The following is a 16242-nucleotide window of genomic DNA, read 5'->3' as shown; positions in this document are numbered from 1 at the left end:
AAGCAATCATCATCATCAAATCATATTGTTCTTTTGTTAGTTTTTGTCCAAATACCTACCGAACACAAATATTGTGCTGACTTAACAAATATATGGTTGATACATGGTTTGTAGTTTCACTTCATAAATGTTGAAGACCCTCTTGGATGACTAACAACTTCTCTGTGCTCAAGTATATCCATCTGTGCTTTCTGTTTGTTCGCTTGAACAAATAGTATGAATACTGATCCAGAAAAAATTATAGTGTGCACATGTATTTCTTTGCCAAAGGTTTCTATATTATATATACACATATATGTCTACTTGTGATTAATTAAAAAATAGTTATATGTGTAGGACCGTTAGATTCGATAGAGGGGGGGGGTGAATATCTGTCACGCCCCGAGAGTAAGGTTGTCCGACGAAAATCGGACAGCACCTCCCCTGTAGTAGTGACAAATACAACCAGTATACATCACCAACAGATAATACATATACAAATTAAATCACAACCACGCAGATAAATGCAGCCCACACGGCTGTAAAGTCAAACACAGCGGAAAACAAGAATAACAAAGATAAAGTAACAAAAACTCACCGCGGGCCGGCCCGACTTGACTCTTCGACAAAACAACCAAATATAAAACAAGTCCACAATCCAATTATTACAATGCTAAATTCAAAGGTTTAACTCACAATAAAATGAAAACCAAAACCGTAAAACCATCCTCAGAAGTGACATGGGACCGGCAGTCGGGATCCTCCTCCAAGCGTACTAGCATTGCTATCAGCTACCTGGTGAAATTACCAATGCGGGGGGTGAGTATAAAACTCAGCAGGTAATAGAGTAGACAGTGCATGAGTATCATAAACAGCTAAGGGTACAACAGGATACAGTCTCGGGAAAGATAAATAGCAGATACTACTGGGTAAACAAAATATATATCCATACCTGAAACCATATCCTAGGCTAGTAAGGGAAGGTAGATGTAGCAAAGTCCTGCTACAGTACTGCTCATAACTACATGGTATCATGTGAGGTATATACAGGTCAACAGTAAGTAAGCCAGTGTCTAAACACCTAACATAGGTATAAATCTCAACCTAAGTAAGCATAACAGCATAAATAAACAACAGCAGCATAATATAGCAACAGCAGCATAGATAAGCAACAACAGCACAAGTAAACAACCAGCAGATATAATAACAACAGCGTATGTACGGATGGTCACCCCGCCCACCTCTCTGCACCACGACCCCTGTATGGTCGAGAGGCCGGATCGATGACAAACTGTACCACCCAAAGGCCGCCACTACTCTCGAGTGACCGGATGGACAGGTGCATAGTAGCTGAATAGCTACGTCTGCGATGGGATCCCTGCTGCCGCAACTCCAGCCGCCACTACCCATGAGTGACCGAGTGTGGCACGACAGGACAAGCGGCACGCTCCAGCTACCACTACCCATGAGTGGCCGAGCGTGCGGCCCAGGCCAACGACCGTCTCAACCACAAGGGAGCCAAAGTCGTCGGCTATGCATGCAATGACATGATGCGAATAATGCAACAATCATCATATATATATAACAGGAAATCAGGTATGCTACATGATTCCGCATGCTCAATACTAAGCATAAATAAACAGTAATCAAAGCAGGTAAACATGGTATCAGGTGTCCATATATCCAATACCTACTATCTAATGTCTGGTATCTGGTATCCAATACCTACTATCTAATGTCTGGTATCTGGTATCCAATACCTAGTACTATAGTATCTGCTAAATATCATGAATAGCAACGAGAGACTGTATAGATACAGAAACGAGTAGCTCAAAGATTGAGTAGATAAAGTATCAAGCACAAGAAATAAGACGAGTGGAGTCAAGATAAATACTACGTATATGAAACTAACTCATGCACTAGGATCAATATCTAAAGAAGCAAGTCAAGAAGTACCCGCCTCTAAGTGTAAGCTGAATCCAACGCCAATCTCGTCACGACGTTCGTCCTGATCAATGTCCTGCATCAACGTATCAATTTTAACCATATACGTATAGAACCAAATAGTTAAGCCAATACTCAAAACAGGCATGTTAATCTGGGCTCCTTCATTATCTAAATAAACCCCACACTGATCTACTCCAAAACAATTCCCAAACCCTAATTTATGTCACCATTCCAGCACACACACTATGACAATTTGGATTTCCAATAATGCATTCGTTCCCTAAGTACAAATGCACAATTCATACTCAACTAAACTAAGTATCCAACCAATCCAAATCTTTACCCAACAGTGAACTCACCTCTGTTGTCTCCCTGCCTGGAGATGGAATTCGCTGCCACTAACACACTGATGCTGCCAATATTGCTGATCACAGATCCGAGCTCTCACAAAGCTATATGCATCACGAGCATCCCAAACGTTGCCTAATCAGTATCAAATTCAATCCGAAACCAACATTTAGATCTGCAACCTAACATCTATAGTGGTAGAAACCTTACCTACTAATCCCCGGATGAAGCACAGCAGTTGGGAATTGTGGCCGGACTCCTCACAGTGAGCCACTGCCAGAATCGAACCTCAGTCAATCTAACCTCTCCTTCCGGCATCCCAATCACAGGTTCTATAGCTAATAGAAAAACCCTAATCAAACAAACCATACCTCAATACCTTGCTGCCGAAGACCTCCACAATCGGCGGAGAGAAACCCGACCCGATCCACTCGGCTCCAGCCTCGGGAAGATGAGGAAACTGCCTGAGGTATACGTCCTCGTCCCTATCAAGCTCTGGAACAGGCGTTACCACCCTCGGAGTCACCGGAGCTCAGATTTGCTCCTCTCGACTGAAGATTCCCCGTGTGCAGCTGGAATCCGAGGAGAGGAAGAAGCTCTGGTGACGCTGTCGTCGAGGGTTAGAGGCCTAGGAGGTTTCGCCGACCGCCGGATTCATCGTCGCCGTGAGCTCGGGTGTGGAGGCGCCGTCGCGAGGTGGGGTTGGCGGAGATCGGGCGAAAGGGTGAGGAAATCGACGAAGGCAGAAGGTTCGGAGGAATAAGGGAGAACGGCGATTTAGGGCTATCACTGTAGCTTCTTATAAGCAGTAGGGTTTGGGTTAGATTAAGTCCTCACAACCCTTAAGTAGCCCTCCATTAATTACATCTTAAGCCCAATAATTTATCCCCTTAAACCCTGTCATAAGCCTTCCAAATAAATCCAGAAAAATGTCCAAAAATTCTCAATAATCATTATAGATTATTTTATTTTGCCGTATCTCACAATATCGATTCGAAAACTTAGAGTATAAACGCAGCGGAAAAGTAAAATAGACACAGATGTTTTTTACTTCGTTCGGAGCCTGTGACGACTCCTACTCAAAGGCCCGTGGTCCTTGACCACTTTCGTTGGGCAATCACTAACAAGTCGAAATATGATTACAGAATAAGTACAGGAAATGCTAGTGAAAATAAAGCAATACCGACAAGGAAATTAAATCAAAACGGAAGGAGCACTTTGTCGGAGCGTTGTTGGCGTCGCACTGAACGTCGAGCAGCAAGACCAGCAGTAGAAGAGTTCTCAGTTTGATTGAATTGTGAAGCTCCTGTCTGGGGCTTCTTTTATATGCTGTTCCGGGCGCCTGGATCCCTTCCGGGCGCCTGGAATGTGACGTAGCTGCTCAAACCGAGATGCTCCACGTGGCGATGCGCAATCAGGATAAAGTTTGCCTCCCGGGCGCCCGGATCCCTTCCGGGCGCCCAAACCCTGTTTTCTCGCAGAATCCGTCCTGCACGACAAAAGTTAGTCCGGAGGCAAATATATATCCTGTAAAACAAATTGTTAGCACAATTAAAGTTCAACAAAGTAATAGCAAAGAGTATGACTTAGATTCCGTCTTTCCGAGACCTGAATCTAGTCACGATCTCGACTTAGACATCCGAAATGGATCTAAGCCGGATCGATGCCTAATGTTCCCTTCCCGGGAACGCGTCCTCGCAGTCACTCTCCTCCAGTGACTTACCTTACTTACCTGCCAGACGTCCGGTCATCCCGTCGACCCGTCTGGACTTCTCGCCAAGCGTCCGGTCAGCTCGTCGACCCGCTTAGACTTCTCGCCAGCTATCCGGTCAGCGCATCGACCTAGCTGGACTTCTCGCCAAGCGTCCGGTCAGCCCATCGACCCGCTTGGACTTCTTGCCAGCTATCCGGTCAGCCCGTCGACCTAGCTGGACTTCGTGCCAGACATCCGGTCAGCCCGTCGACCTGTCTGGACTTCTCCTCCACACTCGATCAAAGTGTCAGACAACAACAAAACTAACTTAACCTATTTGTCATTCATCAAAACCTGGGTTAGACCGTTAGTGCTACCCGCACCAACAATCTCCCCCTTTTTGATGGAATGACAACTTGGTTAAGTTAGTGAAAGAACGAGAAAATCAGGTACATTGGTTTTAAAGTTAGTTTTAGTGTTTTCAATTTGGTTTATCTAACTTAACCGCCTAACCCTCCCCCTTTGGCATTCATCAAAAAACAAGGGTAAACAATCATAGTGTCGAATTATTGTAAAAAAAATCTGAGTTTGGTACAATTTTTAAATCCAAGGAAAAAATCAAGTTGACTTGGGGGAGACAAGTTGAATTTTGAAAATTATAAATTTAAAGTTAATCAAGTTTAACTTTTCAAGCGTGTAAAAATTTTCAAATCAGGTTTTTCAAATTTACTTTTCATGTTTAAGTAACATTTTACTTTTAAAAAAGGTAAATTTTCAACTTCGATTTTTCAAAACAAAACAAAAATTAAACAAGTAAGAACATTTTTTTTTTAAATTTAGTTAGTTTTAAAACTGGTGTTTTAAAAATAAGTTAGTTTTAAAAAATATTTTTTAAACATACAAAGTTAATTTCTCCCCCTGAACTTGATACTTAAATTTAACCAGCTGTCTAACCAATTAGGTACTAACTAACTATCAGAAGATAGTAGCTTTCACTTGGTTAGTCAGATTAAGTTGATTATAAGCAGTCAATGTTTGACTTGACTGATGAACTTTAATCTGATTAATATCTGAGTTGTATTTAACGTCCATACTTATGCTGATGCACTGAAATAAGCATCTTAAGTCCAGACAGTTGGCCTATGCATCTCACCCCTTTCTATGTTTGTCAAACACAAGCAAGGTAAACCTAAGGTGTTGGTGAGATGCTTAACAACTAGTCCTATGGGTACATGCTTTCTAAGGATTCAAAACTAGTCTAAGGCCAAAACTGTTTTTGAAAATCTAAAAATGGAAAGTTTTGAAAACAAACAAGTTTAACCTATTAGTTAAAAAACATTATTTTAAAAATAGTTTAAAAAGAATCCTAGTCTATTAAGCACATCCCTAATTTTCGCCGTAAGTTGCTAAATTCACTTTCAGGGAGTGGTTTTGTAAAAATGTCAGCTAAATTTGATTTGGACTCAATGTACTTGAGTTCAATATCACCTTTAGTAACATGATCCTTGATGAAGTGGTGCCTAATTTCAATATGTTTGGTTCTTGAATGATGCACAGGATTCTTGGTTAAGTTGATTGAACTTATATTGTCTATTAATACTTTTACATTTGTGATATTTAAGTTGAAATCTTTTAGAGTATGCATCATCCATAATAATTGTGCAACACATTCGCCTATAGCTATGTATTCTGACTCAGTTGTAGATAGAGCAACACAATGTTGCTTTCTACTAAACCAGCTAACAAGTGATGGACCTAATAATTGGCATCCACTTGTGCTTTTGCGGTCTAATTTGCATCCAGCATAATCTGAGTCAGAATATCCTATTAGTTCAAAATTATTTGTCCTAGGATACCAGATTCCCACATTTGTTGTTCCTTTAAGATATCTAAAAATTCTTTTAACTTGTGTCAAATGGGATTCCTTAGCACAAGTTTGGTATCTAGCACACATACTAACTGCAAATAAAATATCAGGTCGGCTTGCAGTCAAGTACAGTAGGCTACCTATTGCACTTCTATAGTGTTTTAAATCAATTGGTTTTCCATTTGGGTCACTGTCTAAGATTGTGTTTACTGTCATAGGTGTTTTTATTTCTTTTGTATTTTCCATTCCAAATTTTTTAAGTAATTCTTTGGTGTATTTATGTTGATAAATATAATTTCCTTCATTTGTTTGTTTGATTTGTAATCCTAAGAAATAGGTTAATTTTCCCACTAAGCTCATTTCAAATTCTTTTTCCATTAGATTAATAAATTCTTCTAAAAATTCTGAATTTGTTGAGCCAAATATTATATCATCTACGTATATTTGTGCAATAAATATGTCTGTATTTAATGATTTAACAAACAAGGTTGGGTCAATTTGACCTTGTTTGAATCCTTTAGATGTTAAGTAAGATGTTAGCCTCTCATACCATGCCCTGGGAGCTTGTTTAAGTCCATATAGTGCTTTATTTAATTTAAAAACATAATCAGGGTGTTCTAGACTTTCAAACCCAGGAGGCTGACCTACATAAACTTCTTCTTTAATTAGTCCATTGAGAAAGGCAGACTTAACGTCCATTTGGTATAGTTTGAATCCCTTATGGGCTGCATAACTTAGTAACATTCTAATGGATTCTAATCTGGCTACTGGGGCATATGTTTCATCATAGTCAAGTCCTTCAACTTGACTAAATCCTTTGGCAACCAGCCTAGCCTTATTTCTAGTAATTTCCCCAGTTTCACTTAGTTTATTTCTGAATACCCATTTTGTTTCTATTATTTTCTTATTCTTAGGTGGTGGGACTAGGTCCCAAACCTCATTACGCTCAAATTGGGCTAGTTCTTCTTGCATAGCTATAATCCAATCTGGGTCTAGTAGGGATTCATCCACAGTTTTGGGTTCAATTTTTGAAATTAATGAAATTTGACTTAGGTTTCTAAAGGATGATCTGGTTTGAACTCTTAAGTCTGGGTCACCAATTATTTGATCAATTGGATGATTTGGGTTAACCCTTATTGTTCTAGGAGGTTGATTCTCTTGATGTTGTTCCTCTTCTTCATGACTTAGAGTTTGGTTGGTTTCTGGAACAAACTCAGGTGTTTGTGTAGATCCTATGTCTTGTTTAGTTTCTTCAAACTTTACATTAGTAGTTTCTTCAATTTTTAAGGTAACCTTATTGTAAATTCTGTAGCCTCTACTATTTAGGGAATATCCTACAAAAATTCCATTTTCAATATTAGAGGTGAATTTTCCTAAGTGTTCTCTTGTATTTAAGATAAAAACTGGGCACCCAAATACCTTAAAATATTTTATGTTTGGTTGTTTATTATAAAACAATTCGAAGAACGTTTTGTTATGAATTTTATTTATTGTTGTTCTGTTCTGTTCTGTACATAGCAGGCTGTACTAACGGCTTCTGCCCAAAAGTATTTAGGTAGGTTATACTCATTTAACATTGTTCTAGAAGCTTCAAGTAAGGTTCTATTTTTTCTTTCTACAATTCCATTTTGTTGGGGGGTTTTAGGGCATGAGAACTCATGATGGTAACCGTTTTCTAGACAAAAACTGTTAAAGTTGTGATTTTTAAATTCTCCCCCGTTGTCACTCCTAATTCTTTTAATTTTAATATCTTTTTCATTTTCAATCTGTTTGCAAAAATTTGTAAAAATTTCAAAAGTTTCATCTTTATGTTTTAAGAATTTGACCCAAGTAAACCTAGAATAATCGTCTATAATTACTAAGCAATATAAATTTCCATTTATAGATTTAACTCCATGGGAGTCAAAAAGGTCTAAATGTAGAAGTTCTAAGATTGAGTTAGTTTGTGGTTGATTTATTTGTTTGTGGGTTGATTTAGTTTGTTTGCCTTGTTGACAAGCATTACATATGGTTGAATCTAAGTTAGGTAACTTTGGTAAGCCTTTTACAAGTCCATTTAGTTTACTTATATTTCTAAAGTTGGTGTGAGACATCCTCCTATGCCATAACCAAGTTTCTTCTTTTTGTGTTAAATAACACTTAATGGAAGAAATGGTTAAGTTGATGGCATAGATGTTGTCTTTTCGAAAGCCTTTTAGGCTTATGGTAGGATTATCTAGATATTTGATTAAACACTCTGTAGATAGAAATTTGACCTTATACCTAGTATCACACAATTGACTTATACTTAGAAGATTATATTTAAAATTTTCAACAAGTAAAACATTTGTAATTATAAAGTCTAATTTTAATTCAAAATTACCTATACCAATTACCTTGTGTTTGCCGTTGTTTCCAAAGGCAACTGTTCCTAGGCTTTTGTAAGTGAATTGAGTGAATTTGGTGTGATCTCCAATCATATGTTTGGAGCAACCACTGTCCAAAATCCACTTGGTTTCCTACAGTAAGTAGGATTTAAAGTTAGTCTTTTGAGCATGCATTATTTAAGTTTAAAAATTAATTTTTTAAGTTTAAAAATAAAAATTTTAAGTTTAAAAATAAAATTTTGAAATTAATTTTTTAAATTTAAGATTAAAATTTTGAGATTAATTTTTAAGTTTAAAATTAAAATTTTGAAATTAAAATTTTAGGTTTCAAATTTTGAAAAATAATTTTTAAGTTTAAAATTAAAATTTTGAAAATAATTTTTTTTTGTTTGAAATTTTGAGAATAATTTTTAATTTTAAAATTTTGAAAATAATTTTTTTAAAAAAATTTGAAATTAAAATTTTTAAGTCTAAAATTTTTGAAATTAATTTTTAAGTTTAAAATTTTGAAATTAATTTTTTTTGTTTAAAATTTTGAGAATAATTTTTAAGTTTAAAATTTTGAAATTAAAATTTTTAAGTTTAAAAATAAAATTTTTGAAATTGATTTTTAAGTTTAAAATTAAAATTTTTGAAATTAATTTTTAAGATTAAAATTAAAATTTTGAAATTAAAATTTTAGGTTTAAAATTTTGAAAAATAATTTTTTAGTTTAAAATTAAAATTTTGAAAATAATTTTTTTTGTTTGAAATTTTTGAGAATAATTTTTAAGTTTAAAATTTTGAAAATAATTTTTTAAAAAAAATTGAAATTAAAATTTTTAAGTCTAAAATTTTTGAAATTAATTTTTAAGTTTAAAATTAAAATTTTGAAATTAATTTTTAAGTTTAAAATTTTGAGAATAATTTTTAAGTTTAAAATTTTGAAAATTATTTTTAAGTTTAAAATTTTGAAAATAATTGTTTTTTTAAAAAAAATTTGAAATTAAAATTTTAACTCTAAAATTAAAATTTTGAAATTAATTTTTAAGTTTAAAATTAAAATTTTGAAATTAATTTTTAAGTTTAAAATTAAAATTTTTGAAATTAATTTTTAAGTTTAAAATTAAAATTTTGAAATTAAAATTTTTAAGTTTAAAATTAAAATTTTTGAAATTAATTTTTAAGTTTAAAATTAAAATTTTTAAGTTTAAAATTAAAATTTTTGAAGCCTTATTCATCTCACCCGATCTATATTTTCAATCAGGGAATCCTATGATTTCGTGAGATGAAATTGGATTTTTAATTATGGAGTTTTGGTTTAACGTGTGTTAGATTCAGATTTAGTTTTGGTTTCCACAAACAGGCATTCTTCGGATAAACTTCTAAACTTGGTGAGTCACATGGACATCATTAGAAGTAACCAACCTTTCGAGGTTTTCCGAATAGTCCTATCCACAGAACTTAGTACTAAATCTTGGTCTAACTGGTTAGGATTCATTTAAGGGTAGCTTCGGTCAGTTTCACTTGGCCAAATGCACCAGATCGAAGCCATATCTTTCTAGACATACGATGCCCAAGCTTTCCTAACGTACTATCATCCAAAAATTTCACCTGTACCATGATTCAAGTTAAACTTGGTCTCTTTTTAACTAATCTTAATTACCCTGCCGGGTTGGTAAATTTTGGGTTACCTTGTCGGGTAAGTTAGTTTTGGAGGTGCCAGCTATTCTGGAGCCTCCCCCTGAATTATTGGCCTTTAATAAATTTTGATTTTAGGCTTGTGTAGATTCTTTTTATAGTTATGGTTAACTTGGTGATAATTTTGTTGGTTTTTAAACTGTTTAGATTTTAAATTTGATTTAGGTTTGTATTTTGGATTTTGGTTTGGTTTATTCGATTTTATATAATGTATTTTTTCTTTAGGTATATAATATTGATTAAGTCCTACTTGCGTGGTCAGACACGCTTTCGGAACCCAAGCTAGATTGGTTGATTTGTATTGGGTTATTAATGATTTGAAGGTTTTATTTGAATTCGACTTATATCCTAGTCCGGTTTTATTATAACATGCTTTTTGATTATTTAGGATTAAGTCTAAATTTTTTGATCTTGTTGTAAATTTTTCTAACATTTCTTTTAAATTTTTAACATCATTTTTTAATGATAGATTCTCCTCCTCAAGTGTTAGATCTTGAGTTGGATTTGAATTTTTGATTTGTTCCTTGAGGTTTTGATTTTCCTCAAGAAGTGATTTGTTTTCATTTTCTACTTTAGTTAATTTACTATTTAAACAAGAGATGATTCTAAAAAACTTTTTGTTTAAATTAAAATATACCTCATTCGAGCCTTCGGAAACGAGTACGGACTCGTGGCTTGTTTCGGGTTCAGACCCGTCTTCATCTTCCGACTCATTTTTTGTTTCGGCTTCGCGGGCCATCAGTGCTAGGTGGCTCTGATGTTTCTGCTCTTCTTCCTCCGATTCGTCCGAGGAGTCGTCCCACGTTGCTTTGAGTGCCTTCTCTTTGGTTGGCTTTGGTTTGTCGAACTTCAGTTTTGGGCATTCGTTCTTGTAATGCCCATTTGTGTTGCAGCCGTAGCAAGTCACGTTCTTTTGTTCTGAGGGAGAGCTGATCTTTTGAAGGTCCTTTTTGCTGAAGCTCCTCTTTCTCCTGGTGAACATTTTTCTTACCAAGTTCACCAGGTGTTCTTCGTCTTCGGAGTCTTGGTCAAATTCTTCTTCAAATTCAGGCTTGCTTTTCTTTTCTTTGGAGGAACCTGCAAATAGAGTTATACCTTTCTCGGCTCCGAGATTAGTTTGTTCGTAATTCTAATTCACGGAAAAGCTCGTCTAATTTTAATTTCGAAAGATTCTTAGAAATTTTGTAGACATCCACTATTGATGCCCACAAACTATTACGTGGAAAAGCGTTAATCGCACCTTATTAAGTCTCTGTTCTCCATCCGGTGGCCTATCGCATGAAGCCCGTTGAGGATGTCCTTGATCCTCGCGTGGAGTTGATTTCGTTTCTCCTTCCCGCATTTTTATATTAAAAATTTTATTTAAAAGCATATCTCGTTTTGTTACCTTAGCGTCACTCGTGTGCAGCTCGATCAACTTGTCCCATAGCTCTTTAGCGCTTTTGTGTGGACCGACTGTTCAGTTCTTCTCTTGTCAATCCACACTGTAGAGTGTTGATCGCTTTATTTTCTGTTGATGTTTTTTTCTTCAGTCTTCAGGATCCACTAGATTCCGGAGTTGTCCACCGGAATTTTGTAGGGTCTCGTAATGCTCATCCACTGGTCAAGTCTGTTTTGAGGTAGACCTCCATGCGCTTCTTCCAAGACGGAAAGTCGTCCCCGTTGAAGAGTGGAGGTCGAACTGGTGAATCCTTCTTGTTGGGACATTTTGTGTAAATAAAGAAAAATCCCAAGACTTGGTCTTGGATTAGTAGTTGAAGAGAGAATAGAGGAAAATCTAGATTGGTGTTGCACCAATTTAGCCAAAAAATAATAGAAAATTATAAACCGCTTGGAGTTTTGAGTGTAAACAAGACCGAAAAGAAAGAATTTCACCCCATCGATTGGTGGTTGTACCAAATCGAGCGGTACCGCCCGATACCACTTGTAGGACCGTTAGATTCGATAGAGGGGGTGAATATCGATTCGAAAACTTAGAGTATAAACGCAGCGGAAAAGTAAAATAGACACAGATGTTTTTTACTTCGTTCGGAGCCTGTGACGACTCCTACTCGAAGGCTCGTGGTCCTTGACCACTTTCGTTGGGCAATCACTAACAAGTCGAAATATGATTACAGAATAAGTACAGGAAATGCTAGTGAAAATAAAGCAATACCGACAAGGAAATTAAATCAAAACGGAAGGAGCACTTTGTCGGAGCGTTGTTGGCGTCGCACTGAACGTCGAGCAGCAAGACCAGCAGTAGAAGAGTTCTCAGTTTGATTTTTCCTGAAGCTCCTGTCTGGGGCTTCTTTTATATGCTGTTCCGGGCGCCTGGATCCCTTCCGGGCGCCTGGAATGTGACGTAGCTGCTCAAACCGAGATGCTCCACGTGGCGATGCGCAATCAGGATAAAGTTTGCCTCCTGGGCGCCCGGATCCCTTCCGGGCGCTTGGATTCCTTCCGGGCGCCCGGACCCTATTTTCCCGCAGAATTCGTCCTGCACGACAAACGTTAGTCCGGAGGCAAATATATATCCTGTAAAACAGATTGTTAGCACAATTAAAGTTCAACAAAGTAATAGCAAAGAGTATGACTTAGATTCCGTCTTTCCGAGACCGGAATCTAGTCACGATCTCGACTTAGACATCCGAAATGGATCTAAGCCGGATCGACGCCTAATGTTCCCTTCCCGGGAACGCGTCCTCGCAGTCACTCTCCTCCAGTGACTTACCTCACTTACCTGCCAGACGTCCGGTCATCCCGTCGACCCGTCTAGACTTCTTGCCAAGCGTCCGGTCAGCTCGTCGACCGGCTTGGACTTCTCGCCAGCTATCTGGTCAGCCCGTCGACCTAGCTGGACTTCTCACCAAGCGTCCGGTCAGCCCGTCGACCCGCTTGGACTTCTCGCCAGCTATCCGGTCAGCCCGTCGACCTAGCTGGACTTCGTGCCAGACATCCGGTCAGCCCGTCGACCTGTCTGGACTTCTCCTCCACACTCGATCAAAGTGTCAGACAACAACAAAACTAACTTAACCTATTTGTCATTCATCAAAACCTGGGTTAGACCGTTAGTGCTACCCGCACCAACAATATGTGCATTATTCGTTGATAATTTTTTTGTTAACATAGGGTCCTTGTCAACCAGATGTGAAACAATGTGGATTTTATGTGATGAAATTTATCAGAGAAATTATTGAAGGAAATGCTACCAGCCAGAAGGATTCATTTTTCTCAATGGTAATATTTGACATATGCTCAAGTTTCTCGAATAATTTTCTTTATTTGATTTTGCTTCTTCATTACTGATTTTTTTACTAATATAATCTAGTTTTGTTAACAGTTCAGGTTCTGGCCGAGCTATTCAGCTTGCCTCAATTGCAACAAGTGTGAGTACTGATTTGAGAGTTTTTATTTGATGTGAAAGCAGAGGATACTTGACTGAATGGAACCTAATGCTGAAACTTTGACACCTTGATAGATTGCTAAGTGACAATGGCTTCAATGGTACACTGAACATGGGCAGCAACTTTAGCCCACAACTACAGCTTGTCGATTTCAGAAACATTTCTTGAGATTGACATTTAATGACAAGCTACGCATATTTCAAGTCATGTTTGTCTTTCCATTTATTAGGAGGCCCTGACTGGCAGCATATATCCTGAGCAGAAATTGAGCTAGCACCTACCTACCGTCTGCCAGCCAAGTTGTTTTTGTATGCATTGCTTGTTCCTTTTAAGTTCTGGATCAGAAGGTGCATCAAAGATTGTCTTCCATCTTGCATTTGATTAATGATGTCTTTAATTCTGTTTTCTTCTTTTTGCTGGTTTAACATTGAAAGATTATATTGATTATGCTGTTTTTTGCAGGATGAATACTTTCAAGTAAACAAAATGTCAACAAAACATAATGGATATTTTGTAAACAATGGAAAATTAGAGCAAATGTAAGCTTCTGCCACATAATTCGTTTTTCCTTGGTATTTGTTTGCTTTATTTGTCATATTTGAAACAACTGTTTTGTTTTATGTTCTCTAAATATATCTTTTATTTAAAGTCATCTCAGGTGTGACTGCTGTTGTCTAGAATTTCAATCAAGTATTATAGTTTTTGGCCATTGTGTTATCTGTAGCAATGAAATCCGAAATTGCAACTTTAAGCAACATTCTATTGTGGTTATATATATAAACTTATTTATTCTTAACTGATGCAATAACAAAACAAACCCTCAAATTATATTGAAAATTGAGACAAAATTGATGAAGCACTGAAAAGTATCTCACACTGAGTACAAACAATGTCACAATAATCCTAAACTGAAATATTAACATGGATATGCATAGAATGTTGGATACAATCCTAAACTGAAATATCAATGCAGGAATGAACTTGTTACACCATAATTCTATTAATACTAATACTTCTTAACAGTTATACTTAAGCATTTGAATATAATTTAGAATCTACAACTAGTTAGCTTTTCATGAATTTCCTTGGTATGGTTGACTGCATAATATTGGCAGCTATTCTAGTGTGTCTTTAAAATGGAGATGTTTTCAAATATGTGAACATTGTCGCTGCAAACTCTTTTCTAATTTGTAAGCCGCTTGTCATTTTTTTTATGCTTGTCTTGAGACAATTTTTAATATTATTGCATTATCTTTTTTAAGGGAGGCTGCTAATAGTGACGTTAATCCAACATGTGGTGGTTTTTTTAGCTAAGATATTATGGTCTTTCTGATTTATCTGCTCTTTCCTTGGGTGTTACCTTTGTTACCCATTTATCTCAAGAAACACAGAAAATGGTAGAATATATTCCTAAAATGGTCTCTTCGATCTGGAATTTTCTTGAAACTTGATTTATGAAGTAACAATATTATTCATTGGCTTTGTTGCCTATAGTGAAATTCAATGAATGTTTAAGTTGTGCTCAATTTATCTCAATGAATGTCTTGGCAGATAAGCTGAGAAAAACATCAAGAAATTAACTAGTTTTGGTGTCACATAATGTTGGGTAAGTAAGACTTATAATATCAGTTTTAATTTATTATTTTGAGAAATATGCATGCAATAATTATGTGATTTGTGTATAGTTATCATTGGATTCTCACAGTCATTGATCCATATAAGGAGACAATTTATTTGTTGGATTTGCTTAGTCATCGCATTCGTGACGAGGACTGGATATACGTAGTAGATATGAGTACATATTTTATTTTTATTAAGCAATTTTTTTAATCAGTAAAACTCTCATATGTCCATTCTTATTGATGTATAAAGGAGCATAAGATTGTTTAATTCAAACAAGGAAAAAAAGAGAAAAAACATGTTACATGGGAAGTAATAAAGGTATGCATGTCTACTTATGATTAAATTATAAATAATTAAACATGTATATAAGAACATTTACAATTTGTTTTTAACATAGGGTCCTCGCCAACCATATTCGAAACAGTGTGATTTTTATGTGATGAGATATATGAGAGATATTATTGAAGAAGTGGATGTTGGATTTTTCGGTCCTTAAAAACCGTCTTTTTGCGTTGCGGAAACCCCGAACCCCAAGCCACCGGATCCGTGCGAAGTAAAATAGTTTCATTAAATTTTGAGTACGAGTTTCTTACCTCTAGATCTACACTAGAACTACATGGTTGAGAGATTTTACCCTTGATGAGATGCCCTTCGCAATCCCGCTCGTCCAAAGGTTCGCCGGATCTCGAGATCGTCAAGTGTACGATCCTCTATGCGTATCCACACGAACAAACTAGGTGAAGAAGACCAAACAAAGGTGTGCTAGCACCTTAAGTGGTTCGGCCAAGGGAGGAGAGGGAGAGAAGAGAAGAGCTTGAGGAAGAAGATGGAATGAATTCACTTCAATGAAAAATCAATTTTCATCCTTAAGTGGCCTGCCACATTATGGCTTGTAACTCCCATGGAATATCAAGAGTCACAACTCTTGGTAACTCCCATGAGGTGGCATTTGGTCAAGTAAAACTTAACCAAATGAAGAAGCCTTGATGATGTGGCATTGGTCAAGTCAAAGTCAAGTCAAAACTTGACTCTTCATCTTCCTACTTAAGTCACGTCAAAGTTGACCACTTCTCTCCCTTGGTTGATCTAATCTAACCATTTGATTCAAGCCAATTTAATATAATGAATCTAATTCATTTAATTAAATTGATTCAATGAGTCATAATCTAAATTAGACTTATTGAACACATGAATCAAATTGAGTCCAACTCAATTAGTTCAATTAGGATTACTCTTAATCCAATTTGATTCATCACATGAATCTAATCCTCTTGGTTCATCATATGAACCTAATCTCCATCTAATTGTCCTTTGTGTGTGACCCAATAGGTTCTTATAACGTTGGCAATGCTC

This window comes from Zingiber officinale, chromosome 9B, assembly GCF_018446385.1.
Source record: "Zingiber officinale cultivar Zhangliang chromosome 9B, Zo_v1.1, whole genome shotgun sequence".
Taxonomy (NCBI): domain Eukaryota; kingdom Viridiplantae; phylum Streptophyta; class Magnoliopsida; order Zingiberales; family Zingiberaceae; genus Zingiber; species Zingiber officinale.
The sequence above is the reverse complement of the archived record's forward strand: the minus strand, read 5'-3'. Positions refer to the sequence as shown.